We start from the raw sequence: 18,435 nt of genomic DNA, 5'->3' as shown, positions 1-18,435 counted from the left end.
TCCTTAATCTATAGTGCGTATTTATAGAACATGCCCTTAGGGTAGACAACTCTTCTGTATGGTGAGCTGTACAGTTACTTTCAACCTGGATCAATTCTTTAATCCTGCTCCTGGGAGGCAGTACAAGCAATCACACAGGCACAACCGAGGGAGTAGAGCAGGGGTGGAAGCAAGTGCAGGGGCATGGAATGTGTTGCAGAAGACACGGTTGCCAAAAGAAACGCTTGCCAAAAAGATGGCTTCTCTGCCACATGGATTCTTGTTCTGGGGTGATGAGGATTTAAACTTTTCTGGAAATGAGGACATGTAGAACAGCTTTTTTGTAGGTGGAGTCCCTGATGTACCAAAAGGGACAAGCTCTTACTTTAGTCATAATCTGGTTAGAGAGAAAACTGCAAGAGGCAAGTACTTTAGAAAAGAACCTTTGCTAGTTTGATTGCCCACTGAATTATGTTGTTACTGCCTGTGTTTTCTTAATGCTTCTGTCTTGCATTGTTTCAAGGGGGGAAAAAGCTTTGTATAACTTAAGCAAAATGTGACAATGATATTTAGCCGCTTACATTTTCTTGAAGGCTTTCTTTCTGTTAAAGTGCAAATAGACTGAGAGTTTAAGGAGAACTCTGAAGTTGGGCAGTGCATTTTTCAGTTGAGCCAGCTTTTTTCAGCTTTCTCCATTGGAACATTACATGTATCAGATCTTGGTTCAACCCAAGATAAATATTTCTATGGCTTGGGCTTTGTCATCTTGTTCCTCATTACCGTGGTAGGTAGTAGAAACAACACAGAAAAAAGAGGAGTTTCGGGATGTCTTTTGATTCTCCATTAGTGGAAAGAATTGACAGAACTCAACCTTGTGTGTTTTTTTTTTTTTTTTTTCAGTCAGAGCAGTATATCAACTGATCTTTATCATGCTTATCTTTCAGCTGTTGATCAATAACATCTCACTAGTAATTCTAAGAGGTGAATGCTGATTCAACCGTCCTGAGTCAGTGTTAACAAAATGTGTTGATGTGGCTGTGGCTTTCTCTTGGCGTTGTTTGATGCATTGATTTTTGTATGTTGCCTTGTAGTTGAAGGGAGCTGGGAACATGAGAGTGCAGCGTGAGACTTCTGGGTGATCACAGTCCAGTGTTTTACTTGAGAGGAAAGCTGACTACAATGTACTGCTGCTAATGTACCAAAGAAGGTAGCAATTGGCTACCAGCAGCACCTGCTCTGAACTACAGATGTGATGGTGACCCAAGCGGTGACTCCTATGTATATCTGATTCCAGCATCATTCTTTACAGACTTTACAGTATAGCCCTACACTGCTGTTCCAGGAGGAGGAGTCTGTCTACTGAATTGTGGTTCTATGCATAGTTAAGTCAGCAAAAGAGCTCTCTGAAGCTGAACTGGGGAGTAATATCTACCCTTATTCTTTGCCTCCAGCCTCATCTTGCATTTCCTCCCCTCCCCTTGGAATATCTTCTGCCATTCTGGCAAGTTGTGTACCCTTCTGGATGGGGCTCACTACTGCAAGCCAGCAGAACATAGCTACAGGCAGGGGGAGATCCTAGTGGGGAGCATGGCCTCCTTTTGGCAGTGGTAAGCCATCACCCTGCTGAAGCTGCTCTCTCTACTCTCATGTGGAAGTTATAAAATCTTTACAAGTTTGCCACTGAAGTGACAGACCACTTCTCTGTGTCCTTCGTTGTGCCTGTTTTCACATTGACTTCCACACATTTCTGGTTTGACTTGAAAGTAGTTTTCTTTAGCTTTTTATCTAGATAATCTTCTGGATCACCAGGTCAAATCTTCTGTCCTTCTGGTTGGATGGGTACCAAGGCCACTGTGAGGACAGAGGTAGAGCCATCGTGTTGTGACTGGGGGAAGGAAAGAAGAGGAGAACCTTCTGTGCCAGTGGTGGATACTATTAGATTGAATTAGTTATAAAATCTAAATGTAATGTAAGGCTGTGGATTAAACAACAACTCAAACCAAACTAGATTTTCTGGTCAGTCCCACCCTCAGTGGCATTTGCTCCATTGCACTTGTCTGACACCAGAGTCATCCAGGTTAGGGGGCTGAGCAGGCAAAAACTGTTTTTCAGGAGTGTTAAACTTCTGCTGCCTAGTTCTCTAAACTCATGAAACTTGCTAACTGTGGGGTCAGTTGAGTGCTGGTATCACCCTAAAGAAGGTGCGGCCAGGGAAAGAGGGGATGCAACTACAGCTTTGTCAATTGAGGTTGTTTCTACTGTCACACCAATAAAATGTTTCAGGTACTTCTGCATTCACATAAATTATGTAGATGAGATTATTGACAGCCATAACTCTATCAAGGGGGAAATACTACACGAGTCAGAATAAGACTGATTCTTCAATCCTCGGGAAGAGTGAGCTACAGTGGGAATAATCAGGAGTTTGTGAAAAATGTGAATCAACAAAAGAGATAAAGGAGGCTCTAATGGATAGAAGGTACTTGACTGGGGCTTCTGGGAGTCAATATGAGATGTTGTGCTTGGTGTGTTCCTGGCAATCATGTTCCCATGGTGATAGGAAAGCACTCAGTTATCTGCCTCTTGTGCTGGACTTGTATTGGACAGATGGAAATCAAAATACAGATCTTATACTTCTTGCATAATTAACATTTGCATCTCACTGCTGTGAGATGTAACTGAGGCCAAAAGATTAACAGGATCAGGAAAGAAAGGGGATTATTCATTTACAGTACATTATGTTAGGTTAAATGAAAGCTTTGTAAAGCCTTTGTAAAGAATTGAAAAACCATTATACAACAGGGAACAAATAACGTGCTAACTAAAGGGGATTAGGAAGAAACTTCTCTGATAAGTAGGCTATTCCATGGGTGTCCACTGTGAGGTTTCTTGTACCTAGTATTAATCAGGCAAGTTTTAAGGTGGGTGAACCATCTCTTTGCAACAGGTTCTTATGACTGTTTAAACAGATGTTCCCTGTTGATTTGAATAAATGTGTGTAGCTGGAAGGACTGCTTAAGGAAGCGAAGTTTAAAATTTGTTATGCACAAGATCTCTTTCCAGACAAGAGAGCCTCTGGAGAAAGGATAGGGTCTGCTGTAATCAAAGTGGAACCAGAAACCTGACAAAGAAATAGCATGGATGATTACTTGCAGCAGGGGTGTATGATGAAAATTGTAAGTGAGGAGGAGCACATGAAAGGCAAAATCAATGCTGGGGAGGTCGGTGCTGTTAACATTACCACTTAGAGAATTTTAACAGCACAGCTAAAATAGCAGGTGCACGACTTAGAAGTGAACATACCTCTCCTTTCAAGTGTGGTTGTTATCTTAAAAGATTAGTAAAAAAAAATCGCTATTAAAAACAATAAGGTGAGCTAATCACCAATAAAAGGGGATCTTAGTATGATGTGCATGTTTCTGTAGTTGGGCAGGACAAAGAGAATTTTAATAGTCAAACCGATGATTTATTGCACAGGTAGGACAAATTAGTTGTAAGCTGAAGTAATGCCATAAGGTTCCAACTTGCACCATGAAGCAAAATTTAAAAGAGGAATTGCAAGGGACATTGTTCAAGGTGCTTTGAGACGGTGGAGCCTAACTGTTGATTATTGCAGCCAAGCAGTCTGAGAGGTGCAGAACTCAGTGAAATACACAAATATTGATGGCTGATATTTTTAATAATATAAAAATAAGGGAAATCAAGAATAAGCTCAGAGATGCTGGCTCATTTAAGGTATCCCTCTGCTACATGGTATATACTTTACATCAACAGGACTTGCTTGTCAGACGACTGCCCGTACACTGCTATATAAAGTGATGCTATAGATTAAAAATAATAATAATAAATCGATTAAAAATGAAGGATGGTAAATTCTTTACATGGCTCCCTCCCCCTGTTCCCATGGATGAGGCAGAGCAGTCCAGCTGGGGGTCTGGTCTTCAATTATCTTTCTGGTGGCCTGGGAGACTGAGTCCCACCTACAGCTTCATCAGTTTGCTACTTGCTGTCCTGTGGAAGCAGCAGCCTGTGTCTTCTCTCCAAAGTGGTCATGTCCTGGTTGGCAACTAAAGAGGACAGGCATGGTTTGGAACGCATTGTGTGATGCGGTCATACGGAATTGCAATGTCTGCCTTTCTCGAGCTATCAAAATACGAGTGCATAAAGAATTGTTAGGAATAATACCCTAATCTACTTTTCCTGCTTGTATTTAGTAAGCTGATAAAGCTCGAGCAATGCCAGTAAATGCCTCTGTTGCAGAATTTACATATAACCCTCAGTTGGGTGTCACTGATAAAGGATGAATATTGCTGCAGATAGGATTTCACGAGGCAAAGTGAACGACCACAGCAGCTTGCTGTTGCAAGGAGCAGCACTTCTCCCCCTGCCTTCAAACATCAGAACAACCCAACCAACCAAAACCAAACAAAAACAAGTTGGGAAAAGAGGGGAAAAAAAAAGGGAAATAGTCTTGTTATTCTCCCTGCTGGTGGTAGTGAGCTGTTAGGTTGACTGACCAGCCTGTGGAGCTGTGGTCTGCAGGCACTTGCTGAAATGCTGAAATGTGTGAGGGTGAGCCTGCATTATACCTCAGGTAGCCGGCAATTTGCAGACTTCTAAACCTGTTTTCTGAAGAGATTTTCCCCCCTCTCCCCATTAAGCTTGCTGATTGGAGCTGGCATGACTGAAAACTACTGTGTTTGCTGATAAGGAAAGGGTCATACGGGTTCTTAACTCTGTAACGTCAGGGTCACGAGTGAGAATGCAGTCATTGAGCGTTGTTGGATACCTACCTGCTTCTGAGTGGCCTTAAGTGTTTCCTAAAAACGGAGATAAAATGCTGTTCTCAAAGTAAATGAATACAGAGAGAGAGAGAGAGGAATGTTTCAGGCTATATCTGAGCTGGATTTCTAAAATCTGCAGCATGAGTCAGTTTGCATTTAGTAATTTACGATGACTGGAAAGAAATCTCTCTAATTTGTTGATCTTACATTTCAGTAAATCTTAAATTGTCGAGGAAGCTGCAGAGAGGTGGTGGGAAAAACGAGTGGGTCAATAATGTGAAAAATGTGCAGGTTCATTTCAAAGACTAGAAGCCAGTTGCACTTACTTGAGAGACTAGATTATTTTTATTGATCAAAAATTATCTCATGTCAATTTATATGATTTTCCTGGGGTAGGAGAGAAGGTCTTGTCAGATGAATTTGCTGTAAGCTTTTTCATTTCTTGTTAAGATTAAAGCTTTGTTTTGTAATTATATTGATAAAATACACTCTTTTATAATACATTTGATTTAGAATGGCTTGCTGTATCGATTAACAAATTAAAGTGATACAAAATCAATAGGAACATGTACTAAAAGGATTAAGGACAGGATAACTGAAAAATCCAATGTAGTTGTTAATGGAGAGTCAGAATCTACTAGCTATGTTGTGTTCTTGGGTAAGTGCTCTTCTGTATCTGCCAGTGATCAGGAAGAAATATGGAAACGGTCAAGTTCTTCAGAGAATTTAAAGGCCACTGGGTGGAGTTGCAAATATCAGATCAGTTACTACAATAAGATCTAAGGTTCGCCAGTCTTTCTGGGAAATGAACCGGGCATTTTAATTTAGCCACGATAGTGCCTGATAGACATACAGTGGAAGACATGTGGATTCCACTTTTGGAAGAGCCTGTGCTCTGAAGCATGTGGACTCTAAATATGAATCGAGTTGTGATAAATTAATTTGGGAATGTTTGGACTGGTATACCACCACTTAGGTTGGTAATAGGAGATTTGTAATATTAGAAGAGTTGCTAGCAAAATGAAAGATCTTCCTGAGATGAGTTGTGACGTATTTGGAGTTTGAAAAGCTTATCAAACTGAATTTAAAATTCAGAATCTTCGATTAACCCAAGTTAGAGCAAGCGACTTGCTCCACAATACGTAAGGGGACTTCAGTTTAAGGAAGCCTCATTAACCAGCTGAAGGTGTATGACAAGACCCAGTTGCTGGAAGCTGGTTCTGGGAGATTTCAGTCTTGACACATGCCTTGTATTTATAAAAAAAAAAAAAAAAAAAAAAAAAGGACCTTGACTTCATAGCTGAAGCTAAAGAAATGGAGCTCCATCTCTTGGAGTGTTCTACCGAGGGTACACTACCATTCATATATTCCTATCACCTGAAGTCGAGGCCTAAGTTACACAGGAGAGCTTAACATCACAAAAATGTTGTGCTAATCTCCAAGACTCTTTACAAGTCAAAGCTTTCAATCCACCCTCTTACCTTCTCCAGAACCCCATCTACCCCCTCACCTGAGTTGTTTATATGTAAGTGCCGATCTGGCTAAATGACATTGTAATCACATATGGGCAATTTCATTGCAAGTTTATCCTCAGCGTGCATCAACTGTCATGAATAGAAACCTGCAGCAGGGATGAGAGCTGTGGAGAAGAGAAACGATGTGCGCTTAAATATTTTTGTGGTTTTGAGATTTCCAAAACCTGCCTCTTTGTTGTAGGAAAGATATGTCTGAGTGAGATTGTGTATTTGTGTGTGTGTGCATACCTGTGGCTTCATTTGGAATGTCTCCCCTTTAACACTTGAAGTTAAATATATTTGTTACACCAGTATTAGCTGGTACTATACTTGATTTTTTTTTAAAATGCCATTTCTGCTTCCAGTGTAGAATCTATTGAATTCTCACATTTGTAAATTCCAGACTCGGCCATTTTTAAGCCCATTTCAGTTCTCTCTGTAAAATGTGTATACCTATTTTTTGCAATACAGACCAGAAGACTTCAGGTTTTAATTTTTTGCCTTTTATTAATCTAAGATGGACTGTTAAGATTAATATGGTGTTTGGTTCTAGAAGTGCAAACTGTGCCGGGCCTATATGGCAATAGAAGTACAGATCCCACCCCCAGTGAATCATGATTTCTTTCAATTGAGTGGGCTTGCAGTCATTTTTAACACTAAATGGCATGTTTCACTTGCTCAGTGGTTGTGCCCTGTTAAAGCTTTGTGTTTCCCCGGTCATTTTAATGCCACCAGCTCAGCTGTTGCTTTGAAGTGCTGCTGATTAGTCTGAAAAGAAATTTGGAAGGGAATGCAGAAAGGGTAGAGAAGGAAAACTCAAACTACTTAAGCAAATGAGCAGCTCTCAGGTCTGATGGATGAAGGATAGTTCCCCCATGTGAAGTAACAGATGAAGTTCACAGCTTTACAATGTTTTATGTATGTTTATGGATGAGTAAAATGTATAGCTAACTTCCAGGGTACACATTAAACTGTTCCTGTTTGCCTATTTCCCTTTTACACATAAATGCCTAATCTTATATAAGATAACTAGCATAACGGTGGCCTCTCTCGTATGTTTACCAGCTGAATGTTCCTGGCTTAGCTTGCCCTTATCTTCTTGAAAAATATAGATCTCCTGTAGATAGAGGGTTAAACAAGATACAAGGACAAGTGTTCTGAAAAGTCAGCACAAACGGAACTGACTGATATTGAGTCTATTTCTATCAACAGCCTACTCTTTGGAAAGAAATATGCATCATGTTGTTATTTTTATATTTAGCCAGATTTCCTAAGGAAAGAGAGGCTTGTGTCATTTCTGTCCAACTGTTTCTTTCAGCTCTCCCTCAAGGAATTGGCCCATTGAAACCAAATTTAAACAAATGATATTTCAATGATATCAGGCTCCTGTAGCTTTCATGAAAGTGATGAAAAAGTCAGAGAGAGAATCTTAAATATGGTAGGATAAGCACACTTCCCACTCCAGGTGCAAGATCTTTCATTCTGTGATTTCTCATGGAAATACCTGCTATATTTTTGTGCTCAACAGTAGTCAAAAAGCAAATTGAATGCCAGGGCTTCACCAGGAAAAAAATAGAGTGCAGAGCAAAATTAGAAGAAAGTGTTGTGCCGTGGTCTGTTAATGCTATGTTGTTCTGTGTAGCTATTCTCCCCCTACATGAAAAAAAAAATGCAGAAAGCAGCATTGGGGCTCATTGTGAGGAGGCCATTCATACTTTTATGGACGTCTATGTAGGCTAGAGATTGTCAGCTTTGTGCAAGAACTAGGGGAATGGAGCAATGCTGCAGAGGAAAACATTAACAAAAAATAACAAAGGAAGGTCTTCAGTCTGTGCTTAAGCTGTGGGACTCATTGCTGCAGGATGGCTCCTAAAAGTTTACATGGGCTCAAAGGGATGTTGGAAAGATTCATGGGGGAGAAAAATGCCTTGAGGCTTGCTTAGTGTTGATAAACATCTACTGCTCCAATGAGTCTGAATTGTAATCTGTGGGAGAAAGAAAGTTGAGGGGGGGGGGGAAGATGTCTTATGTGCCTTGTGTGTTTTTGCACTCTCACCTAAGTATCAGCTTTTTGTGATAGACTGAGTAGCAGGGAGATGTCCTGTGCATGGCAATGTTAAAGGCAAAGCACAGAGTGCAGTCCTTACCTGTGCTGATGTCTGCTCAGCCAACCGGCAAGGAGGTACATATATGGCCAGTCAGTCCCCTGCAGCTTCAGGTGAGCCCCTGGCCTTCTACCCCTGGGTTATCCCATGGGGACGCGGTGAAAGGCCGGGGGAAGCAGCCAGGAGCAGAGGTGTGTGCTGGGGCGTAGGCAGGAGCAGTGAGCTACACGTGCAGGGCGCAGGAAGGAGGGCGATGAGCAGAAGATGGGATATGTGCTTGTAGGTAAGGAACACGGATTGTTGCTTACAAGTGTTACGCTCTCTTGCCTGTCAGTCACAGGAGAGCTGTATCTGACGGGGACTTAGCAAGCTGAGACAGAAAGAACACAATTAAAACTGGAAATACTAAAAAGTACTTACGAGAGCCGCTGTCTCATGGAAGACCTGTAACTTGACCTGCAGGAGTTGTATTTATCTCTTATCTCTTTCTGCTCTGTTTTCTTTATTACAATTTGCAGGATGACAGGCGTTTTCTGAGTGGTGTAGTGTTTCTTAAACTTCAGTACCTTGCAGCAAAAGAGAAAAGCTATTTCCTTTGCAGACATTGCCTCCTGTTCTGTAAATAACAGATATTCATTTTGCATGCTGAGCGGCTGCTGAACTTCGGAGCGTATCCATACTTTTATTTTCCTGTATTAATCAAGGCAAAATGGATGTGCTTTTTAGTAGATGTTTCCTTTACAGGATGCCATAATTGGTGTTTCACTTGCTGAGTGTTTAAACTGTAGCCAAAATGAAGCAGATACAACCTCTTTCTCATGGCCAGCTGTGCAAGTTGCTATGGGAACTCGGTGGGGACTATCTGCAGATTACTGCTCTGGGGACCACACCTGGCTTATTTGCATTCAATTTAAGTTGGGGAAAATTCAAAAGAAGAAAAAGGGTGTAGACTAGCCAGTAGGCAGGCAGAAAGGGCTTGTCATTTTGAGACTGACACTTTGGACAGCAAAGCTGCTCTTATTTGTGGTTCTTGCAGACTCATGCAGGGTTCTGAATTTTGTAGCCTTTCGTGCATTTTGTTGTGAGGCTTGTTGGAAATGCAACGGCACAGGGGCCTTCTGGTGTTTTTGCCTCTAACTTAGTACATTTCAGTGAATTTACAAACTTTTTTTGCATATGTAATGAATAATTTCTCAGTGATGCTGAGGGATTAGGAAGGCAAAATGCAACACAGGTCATTCTTTTAAGCTGGCATGTTAGTTCAGGTCAGTGCAGTATTAAAATGTCAGTGTAATATTGTGTTGCTGGAGAGCTTAGCCTGGCTTTTTTTTTTCCTGAACACTGAAATTGCTCTTCTTCCAGTGATGACTGTGACGGCTTCCTAAGAAGGCTGTGGAACAATTTTCATTCAAGTCAGCAGCAGTGGTCAGTTTGCAGCTTTCAGGCTGTTTGTAGCTGGATTTCTGTGGATTATGACATCCTGGCACATAAGTACTTTGCTTCTTTCTTGTTCATTCTTGCTACATCAACTTGCCTATTGACCAAGACCGGACAAAGTGATTAAAACAGCACTGTATGCTGACGTGCTCTTTGTGCTATTTCCTCCACTGGTTTCACTTTTCACCTGCTCTTGTTTTCGCACCACAGAGCTGACAGACTGCATTGGTACCTTGCTGCAGGAATGCCTTACTGGAGCATGTAAAGTGTTTGCAGATAAGTGGCCTTGAAGGCTTTGAGAAATACAGGAGAACCTTAAAAATAAATTAATAATAAAAATCAGAGGGTTAATAGGTGGCCGTCTGCCTGTAAATGTTCTGTTCTTAAATCAGGTGACATCAGCATAGATAGATCATTCCCATTCTCCCTTGAAGAATCACTACAGGTTTTCAGCCTGTAGCGATGCTGTAGAATTAGTTAATTAGTATCTTTCAAAATTCTTCAAAGCAGTTTCTTGAATTTGGGGTGTAGCATTCTAAGCAAGGTCTAGTTAAAAAGTCTTGCTGGTGTAATTGTAGATGTTACTTGTCAGCACTCCCAATTTTCTTGACTTTTATACCTTTAAGTTCTAATGTTTTCTGCAACACTTTTGATGGAAAAATGATTAAGTAGTTAAGTCTTGAAGTGTAATAATCGAGTTTCTGTTTTTGAGCGTGGAAGTGGTATATGTGGGGAGTCCAGAAATCAAAAAGCATATCCTGAAGAGTGGAATTGGAAGGGTGCGTGCATGTGTGAGTACGCTAAGGGGTTGAGTTGTCAACATTAGGGCTGAGAGTCAGCGTCACAAAGAGGAAATAGTAGCTGTTGCGAGACATTGATTTCTTCTTTGTCATGCAAGTTGTGTGGTAGAGCTCAAAAACCAAAAATATAACATAGCAGTTGATTTAAGCTGTAGCCAGTGTAAGTTTTAAGCTAATACAGCTGCTGCTGAAGCAGTCCTGCCAGGGATCACCTGGTTGTTTGTTCCTACCTCCATGCTGCCTTTGCACTTCAACAGGGTAAACGTTTCTCCCCATGGATTAAGAAACTGAGCTGGGTTAGTGTTTTCTCCTTGTGGTTGGATTAGTTTTAACACGGATCAATTCTCTTGTGTAGTTCCCTGCATGGCAGCACGAGCGAGGAGGCGGCAGAGCAGTGGGGATGAGAGGGGCTGCAGCTGCTTCTGCTGACTCAGCACTCGTGTCCCGTGACCCTCTATAGTGCCTGCTGACACTTACATGAGATCCTAAATTTAGCGCCCCATTCTTAATTTTTGGTGCTTGTAGGAAGTGTGTTTTATGGAGGAATAAATGAATATTTTGGGTATCAATTTTTAAATTTTGTTGTTACTTCTTTTGACTTAATTTTTTCAGTTGGCTACTTTTACCCTGTAATGTGGGACTAGATCATGAATTTCTTTGGAGAGGCTTCTGTATCTGTCAATGAATAATTCCAATCAAAACCAGGTTACAGAAACTGGGACAGTTCAGAAAAAAAATTCTGCTACAGTTTGCTCTAGAAATACATACCACATTCCTCTCTTCAGTTGTGTCCATATGCATGTAAAGAAAACATGCACGTCTTCCCAGCAAATCCTCTGCAAACACAGCCGCAGGTGGTAGTGCCTCTGCATGCCCTGCAGCATTACTGCTAGTAAAACTGTTCTTGTGGTTATTTCCTGGAAAAGCCGATCAATGCCTTATCTGCTTTAGCATAGCTGCTAAAACTGGCAAAGCTGTGCCTCTGAACGTTTCCTGGAAGAGCTGATGTAGATAATATTCTATATGCGTAGTTATGTTGAGGTTTTCACTTTCTACTGTTCCTAAATTATAAACTGAAGACCCAGGTGCCCTGTAAATTTTTTTGATTGATAGCAAATTCAATCTTATGCTACCTCTGACCAGCCAAAATGATAGATGCTCAGTAGGTTTGTGGATGGATGGAATCAGTGTCTGCAGTGTGAACAGCTCTGCTTCCTTTGGACCTTGCATCTTGCAGGTTTTTGTTGAATTTGTAAGATACAAGGCAGCTCGTCTGCAATTTGGCCTTTTCCTCTTTCAGATCAAATAATTTAAGCTTCAGAAAGTAGCATTCTCATGGCATATCTTGTAGTTCCTACTACAGGTGTTAATAGTGTCTAGATTAGTGTGTTGAGGGCAGTAAAGCAATATCCTCCTTCAGATTTGAGATAGCTATTAAGGAAAAGAGAGGAAAAGCAGCTTCTTCAAAAGATGGTAATAACGGTGGTGCAACTTCAGTTCATACCATGATCTGTAGAGGTTTTGCATAGGCTTTTTTCTATTAATTTGTTTGGCAAACACTCCGAATGCTAACTAGAGCTAAACACCACCTCTGCGGCTGATCTTGATGTATCCGCTTGGCTCCAGCAGCAATCATAATAAACTTAAACTGGTGACTTTGATTTATGTATTTTGAGAGTGAACTGTAGTGTATTTAATGACAGGTAGTGTGGAGGCTCTGGGATTTGAATTGAGCCGAATTGTATGGTTAAGTTATATATTGAATTAGTCTGTTCTTTGTAGAGCCCCTATTCATCAAGCTAGACTAGTAATTGCTACTTTATCAAAGTGGAGAACAGAGAAACAGCATGTTTTGTATAATGCATTATGTTTTGATTTACAGGTGAGTTTAAAAATAATGTGTTTCAGTTCTGAGTGCCTGTCCCTGCTATGTGTGGGCATGGGAGGCAAATGTAATGCTTTTGGAATGCGCATGCAGAGATATTTCAGAAATGTAACAAGTCAGAGGACTGCGAAGACAAATATTACAGTTCAGTAGTTGGGCTTAGCATAAGCAGTGTTCATACGGTGCCAGACAAATCAATTGTGTTGTATTCTAGTATTTTACTCAAATGCTTGGTTTTTTAATGTGTATTGGCATAACATTTGATATTGTAAATTGTTACGCCATCTTCCTTGTTTGGGGTGTAGGGGGGATGCGGGGCAGAATAGTAAGGGTGCCCTGACACAGCGTGAGCTGTGTTTACATTGTCCATTCAAACACATGCACAGTGGTTTCAGCAGCCACTGCACGTGTGGCAGATGCATTCCCATAAATGTCATCCCAGCACGTGGCTAGTAGAAATGACCACTGCAGGGTGTGCTCTGGAAGCTGGTGTGAGCCCCTGGCGATACGTGAGCATGGGCTGGCTTTCCCAGCAGGGGAAGCCAAGTCACCCTGCTCCTCACACTGCCAGGGTGGGAGTGCTCCAGGTTCTTCAGATTGCACAAGTTGCAGCATCCACCCCATAAAACCATGCAAGCTTTCAAAAGCATGCAATGCTGTTTTTTCCTTAGTTTCAGTACTGCTGTTATGCAGATCTGTGCCTTTGGATTGCTTCCTTTTTTATTATTCATTAAATTCTGAAGTTTTACGGATAGTGTTCTTCAGCCCTCCCTCGTGTTTTGTTCATGTAACTTTACATCAGTCTTCATTTCAGGCTTCCCCTACTTGGTGTCCTGTAGTACTTTTCTGAAAAGCAATGTAGGGTGTGAAAATCTTGTAAATGTAATGTAATAATAAGAAAAGTTCACTAGTTAAACAATATGCACCTGCTCTGGTGTTTTAATATTTGTCAATGTGAAGTATTTCAAATTGGACAAAACAGTAATTTTAAAGGAAGGTGTGACCTACATATATGTGAGTAAAAACTCAAACAGGCGTCTTCCTTCAAATATTTACATTTTAAAAATGGTTTGACAGACTTTAAAAATTCCTGCATAACTTTGGAATGCTACTTTCCATGTGTAAATGTAGTAGAAGAATGAACATCAGCTCTAACGTTATGGATCCATACCAAGTGTGGCAGAATCAAAGCACAATTAGCTCATTTTCATGCTGTTTTTAATTAAATTAAGAGTATCTTCCTGCAACTATTTAAAAGTGCAACTGTGCATTGGCTCTATGGCAAATTCAGCATCCTAGTTAAATAACACAAATTTGTTCTCAAATGTGTGATAGGGCGCACTTTTTTTTGAATTTAGTTCCTGGAGCCAGTGCTGATGATGTAGTGCTCAGTATAAAAATAAATAAAACTGAAGCCGTTATGTGATAGTGATGAAAACCTTGAAAGCATGATATGAGTGAAACATGAGTTCTTAAATCAGAAACGCGAAGATCTAGCGTTTTGCTGTTCATCAAAATATTCCATGATTTTGAAGAAAATGTTTGACTTGTGGATCAAAGATGTGGTTTTGAACACAAAGGGTTGGCTGTACTACAGAATTATTAACCTTGCACTGAATTTATATCCTTTGGTTCTGAAAAGAAAACAAAATGAAAGAGAAACTTGTATGTAGATATTATATGGATCCTTTCTTGTAAGCTATGGCTTAAGGGGAGGGCAAAACTGTTGAGATGATGCACAGGGATGATAGTATTAGATGTGAGTTTCACATAAGACATAGTTTGATTGCAAAAGCTGTCATACTGTGACTTTTGAATAACAGTGTTTAATTTCTCTCTTCTGCCTCCATGACTACTCCCCCTGTTTATTCTCCCTCCCCATAATGTGGTACTGTGGTATGAGTTTCTCATGACCACAGTTCTCTTACCATAAAAATGACTTAAACCATTATAGCTGCTATCATCTGAGGACAAAAATATGTGAGACTTTTAAACGCACAAATGAAACCCTTTATATTAATGTCAGGTGCTTACGAGTGTCTGCTGTCCTGCACTGATAAGATGAATTAGCATTTATGGTTTGCTGTCTCTGTACTTAATCGTCTTCAAAAAAGGTATGCGAGAGAATTATGAAAAGACACTTTGCAATGGAAAGTTAGAAAGGATAGTTATGATTTGAGTTTGAGAGAGAGAAGTAAAATTAGATGTAGACAGAAATTCCAGTTTATAGTAATTGTATAATGACCTGTAATTCTAAAACAGGCCAATTTTATTAGACTTTTCCAGAAAACTGCTCTTTGGCTTTCAGAGCAAACAGCAATTTTCAGATAAAATCAATTTTGTTAGCCAAAGTCAAAGGTGGTGGCTAAAATTAGAGCCTGGTTTGCAGCTCTAACTATGAACAGGCTGCTGTCTGTCTGTCTGTAATTACCCTAAGAGGATTGTGCCAACTTTAATCACAGTTTATTTTTGAAGAATGTGATTTTTTTATTTTTTTTTTTAATAATACATTGGAGTTGTTTGAAACTTTTATTAGGTTTCATTTAGTTTGTGGAATGGAGACTTGGAAACGTCTTGAGTTAAAATGTAGTAGCTTTGTGTAATGTCAGACTAGAGGTAGCTGTATCTACTGGTCTTGGCTGGCAAGACACATAGAAAGCAGCTGTGCTCCGAGTGTATCCAGTGTGTGTTGATGGAGTGCTAAGTCATGCACCATTGTGAAAGCTTTTGTTAGCAGTCTTCTTCAGTGGTTCTTCACGATAAAATATACTAGACACTGATGCAGTAATGAAGGCAGAATGCTAATACGTTGTGATTAATACCATGTTTTGTTCCAAGTACACTGTACAACAGTGTAATAATGTGCTGTTGGTTTATTGGGTAATCTTGCCATGTTCCATCAGAAATCATGTCGGGAAGTTTACAAAGGTCACACTTGTCACAGAGCTGCCTAGTAGCAGAAATTTCCTAGCTGTCATTGGGAGCATGTAGTAAATGACATTTTACTAATATATGGAAGCATACCTATATCAGAATGGAGGTGCTTTTTCTCCATAAAGGTGTTACAGTGAAAGAACATTATAATAACTGCCTTTTATCCCTTTAATTCTGCGTTGTTTCTGTAGCCTCCCTGCCTTCCCTCCAAAAAAAACAACACCCCAAACCAACAAAGCACCTGAAGATAAGGGTTTAAATATCCTTATCCCCTAGTTTGTAACAACCTTCCCTATTTATATCACTTATTTATAATATGTTACACTGGGGAATAATTTTGTGGAATTTACAATTACAGTGAATTGGGCATAATAAATGGAAGAAGCAGGAGGAGGAATAAAATAAAAGATGCAATAGCAGGTCTAACCAAGAGCTGCATAAGGTGCAGTGAGAAATGAGATACTTGATATCCTTTCCAAAAAGTATGGTATAAAGTATTATCATTAGGACTCTGTAAATAAAGTGACAAGTTGTTGATGACAGTGAAGCAAAAACATTTAAAGTGGGAAGGTATGGAAGATATGCAAAAAGCAAAGAGAAGAAGAGAATAGGGTAGAAAGTCGCCTGAAGCCTTTCTGCAGTGTTTTGACAGAAGAATATCTGCCTTTGCCATACCTGACTCCATCAGTGGCTTTAGTTCCTTTGCTTTTATGGAAAAATAAAAACAGAACTGGGAGCAGGGAGGAATCATCAATATCACAATTGTAGAATTGCTTGAAGAGCATGGGAAATGGAGAGGGTTTTTTCTTCTCCACAGATGATCACAAGGTGTGCACCATTCTCTTTCTGGAGGTACCTTTGGAGGAAAAGTGATGCTTTTTGTGCATAACCTGTAGCAGTATTTTGCTTAAATGCAGGTACCACAGTTGTGACTTTTGGTTCAAGGAATTAAGTAACTTTTAATGTGAGAATTCACTACAGAACAAGAGTCAACGACATGCAGAACATAAACAGAAAATTAAATGTGTGCTCTGCCGTTGTTTTTGAGGCCAGGTGATCCACACTCTTCTTCCCCCAGCACTTCTCTGCTTAGGTCTTCAGGCCTCCTTCTGAGGCTGAGGCCTACCTGATAAATTGTTGGAGTAGTACGGCCTGGCTGAAACAACAGTGGTTTTTGGCCAAAACTTCAAAATTTACCTGAAATGCAAGATAATATTATGAAGAATGAAGTCATTGGAAGTACTGTTTTTTTTTTTTTGGTCAAGTTTAGTTTGAATAGTCAAAGCATGTAGCTTTATTTCAATTAGCAGGTCAATGGGAGTTACATTCAAATGTGCATGTGTTTGCTTGATGGGGGTATGTTAAAGGAATATTGGTCAGCATGATCAGGAATGGGACAAAAACTTGGTTTTCTTTTCCTTGTTAGCTGTCAGCACACCGTTGATAGTGTGGCTGCTGACCAGCACCAGGATATGCCAGGGCATTTGCCATCCCTACTTCGGGCACATCCTTCCCTGGCCTTGGCTTGCTGTGTTACCGCCGTGCTGCTAGCCACACGTCGCGTGTCACTACACACATGCCTGCCTTTAACGGTCGCTTCCTGCACTCACGCACTTCTGATGCTGCACCTGTGTCAGACCAGCTCCTCCTGTTTGAGGAGGGTCCTGGGGACGGCACTGCTGACCTCTTGCTGGCTGCCGGGGCTCAGCCAGTGCTTGAGCTGGCACCTGCTCTGTCCAGTGTCACCGTTCGTGTCCCGGCTCCTCCGATGAAGCAAGCGCGTTATCTTGCAGCGTGATCCAAAAGCACGCGTGGACGAACGTGGTTTAGTGAAGGAAGGTCTGTGAACCGTGGTGAGCCTCAGAGGTCTTGATGGGACACTTGACTCTAGAAAACAGAGCTGGAAACCAGGTGTTAGGAAAATCTATTTGGTACATGCCGTTGTTTCCCTGTAGTTGGGAACACATTCCCTTCTTGCAATCTTTTTCAAGTGTAGATCACTCATGTTAAATATATAGTGGGGAACGTCTTGTGTTAAGTAGAGATATGAACCTGAACAGAAGAAGAGGTCAAGCATGGAAATAAATTCCAGTCAGTAGCGGATGACTGAGAAGTCCCTTTTCTCTTGCGCTCTCTTGTTTGGAGAGGCGGTGCTTGAATTCACTTCAGAAATGAGGAGAAGAAAAGTACACCTCGCTTAAAAAAAAAAAAAATCTTTAAATTCTCATTAACATCTGGCCCACTCCTGTAGTCACCAGCACTGATCATCAAACTTTTTTTCAGAACATGGAATACTATGTGATGGATGTCCACATTACACTTTGATGTAAATATTGTTGTTTTGGACACTGGTATTTGAATGGTAATCAAACTATTTGCAGTGGTTCAATGTAGCATTGTAGTTCTTTGGTACATTTAATTCTGTGGAGCACTTCTGGAAAAGAGGATTGACTCCTCCGTAGACCAAAGCCTTTTCCCTATTTCCCAGTCCTTCAGCGTATTATGGACACAGCAGCAAGTGTGCTCTGATTATCGTTGGGTGGTTCAAAGCTGTAAGCCTGGTGTAAAATGTCCCTTTTAAAAATCGTAGCTCCGCAGTAAGCTTTGTTTAGCTATATTGTGTTTGCTTGTGGAAGGGATTAATAATACCTTTTTTTTTTTCTTCCTTGGAAGTCATTGGAAAGCAAAAAACTAAATCTATTTTGATTTCACTTGGGATAGATTAGTGGGTGTCAAATGTTACACAATACTTGACATATCCACTGCTGTTAACTTGGCCGTTGCAAAAGGATTACCAGATAATGAATCACCAAGCTCTTTAGCTATTTAAAAAGAATTGTGCTGCTTCCTTGCCCTGGTGTTCCTCTTTCCTGCCCAGGACCTTCTAGTGACAGTCCGTGTTATGATGTGGAAAACGCCACACAGATGTGCAAGCACCAGTTTGACAGCTCTGTGTTCGGCTTCTACCTTGCTAATTGTTTTCATGGGATTATTTGG

At 40.6% G+C, this 18,435-nt stretch overlaps 1 protein-coding gene across 8 annotated transcripts in view; it reads left to right on the top strand.

Moving 5' to 3' along the window:
* Positions 1 to 18,435, top strand: part of POU2F1 (POU class 2 homeobox 1) — a 117,132-nt gene that overhangs the window by 37,445 nt on the left and 61,252 nt on the right. The window lies entirely within an intron of this gene.

Source organism: Oxyura jamaicensis, chromosome 1 (genome assembly GCF_011077185.1).
Source record: "Oxyura jamaicensis isolate SHBP4307 breed ruddy duck chromosome 1, BPBGC_Ojam_1.0, whole genome shotgun sequence".
Lineage (NCBI taxonomy): Eukaryota > Metazoa > Chordata > Aves > Anseriformes > Anatidae > Oxyura > Oxyura jamaicensis.
The sequence above is the reverse complement of the archived record's forward strand: the minus strand, read 5'-3'. Positions and strand labels throughout refer to the sequence as shown.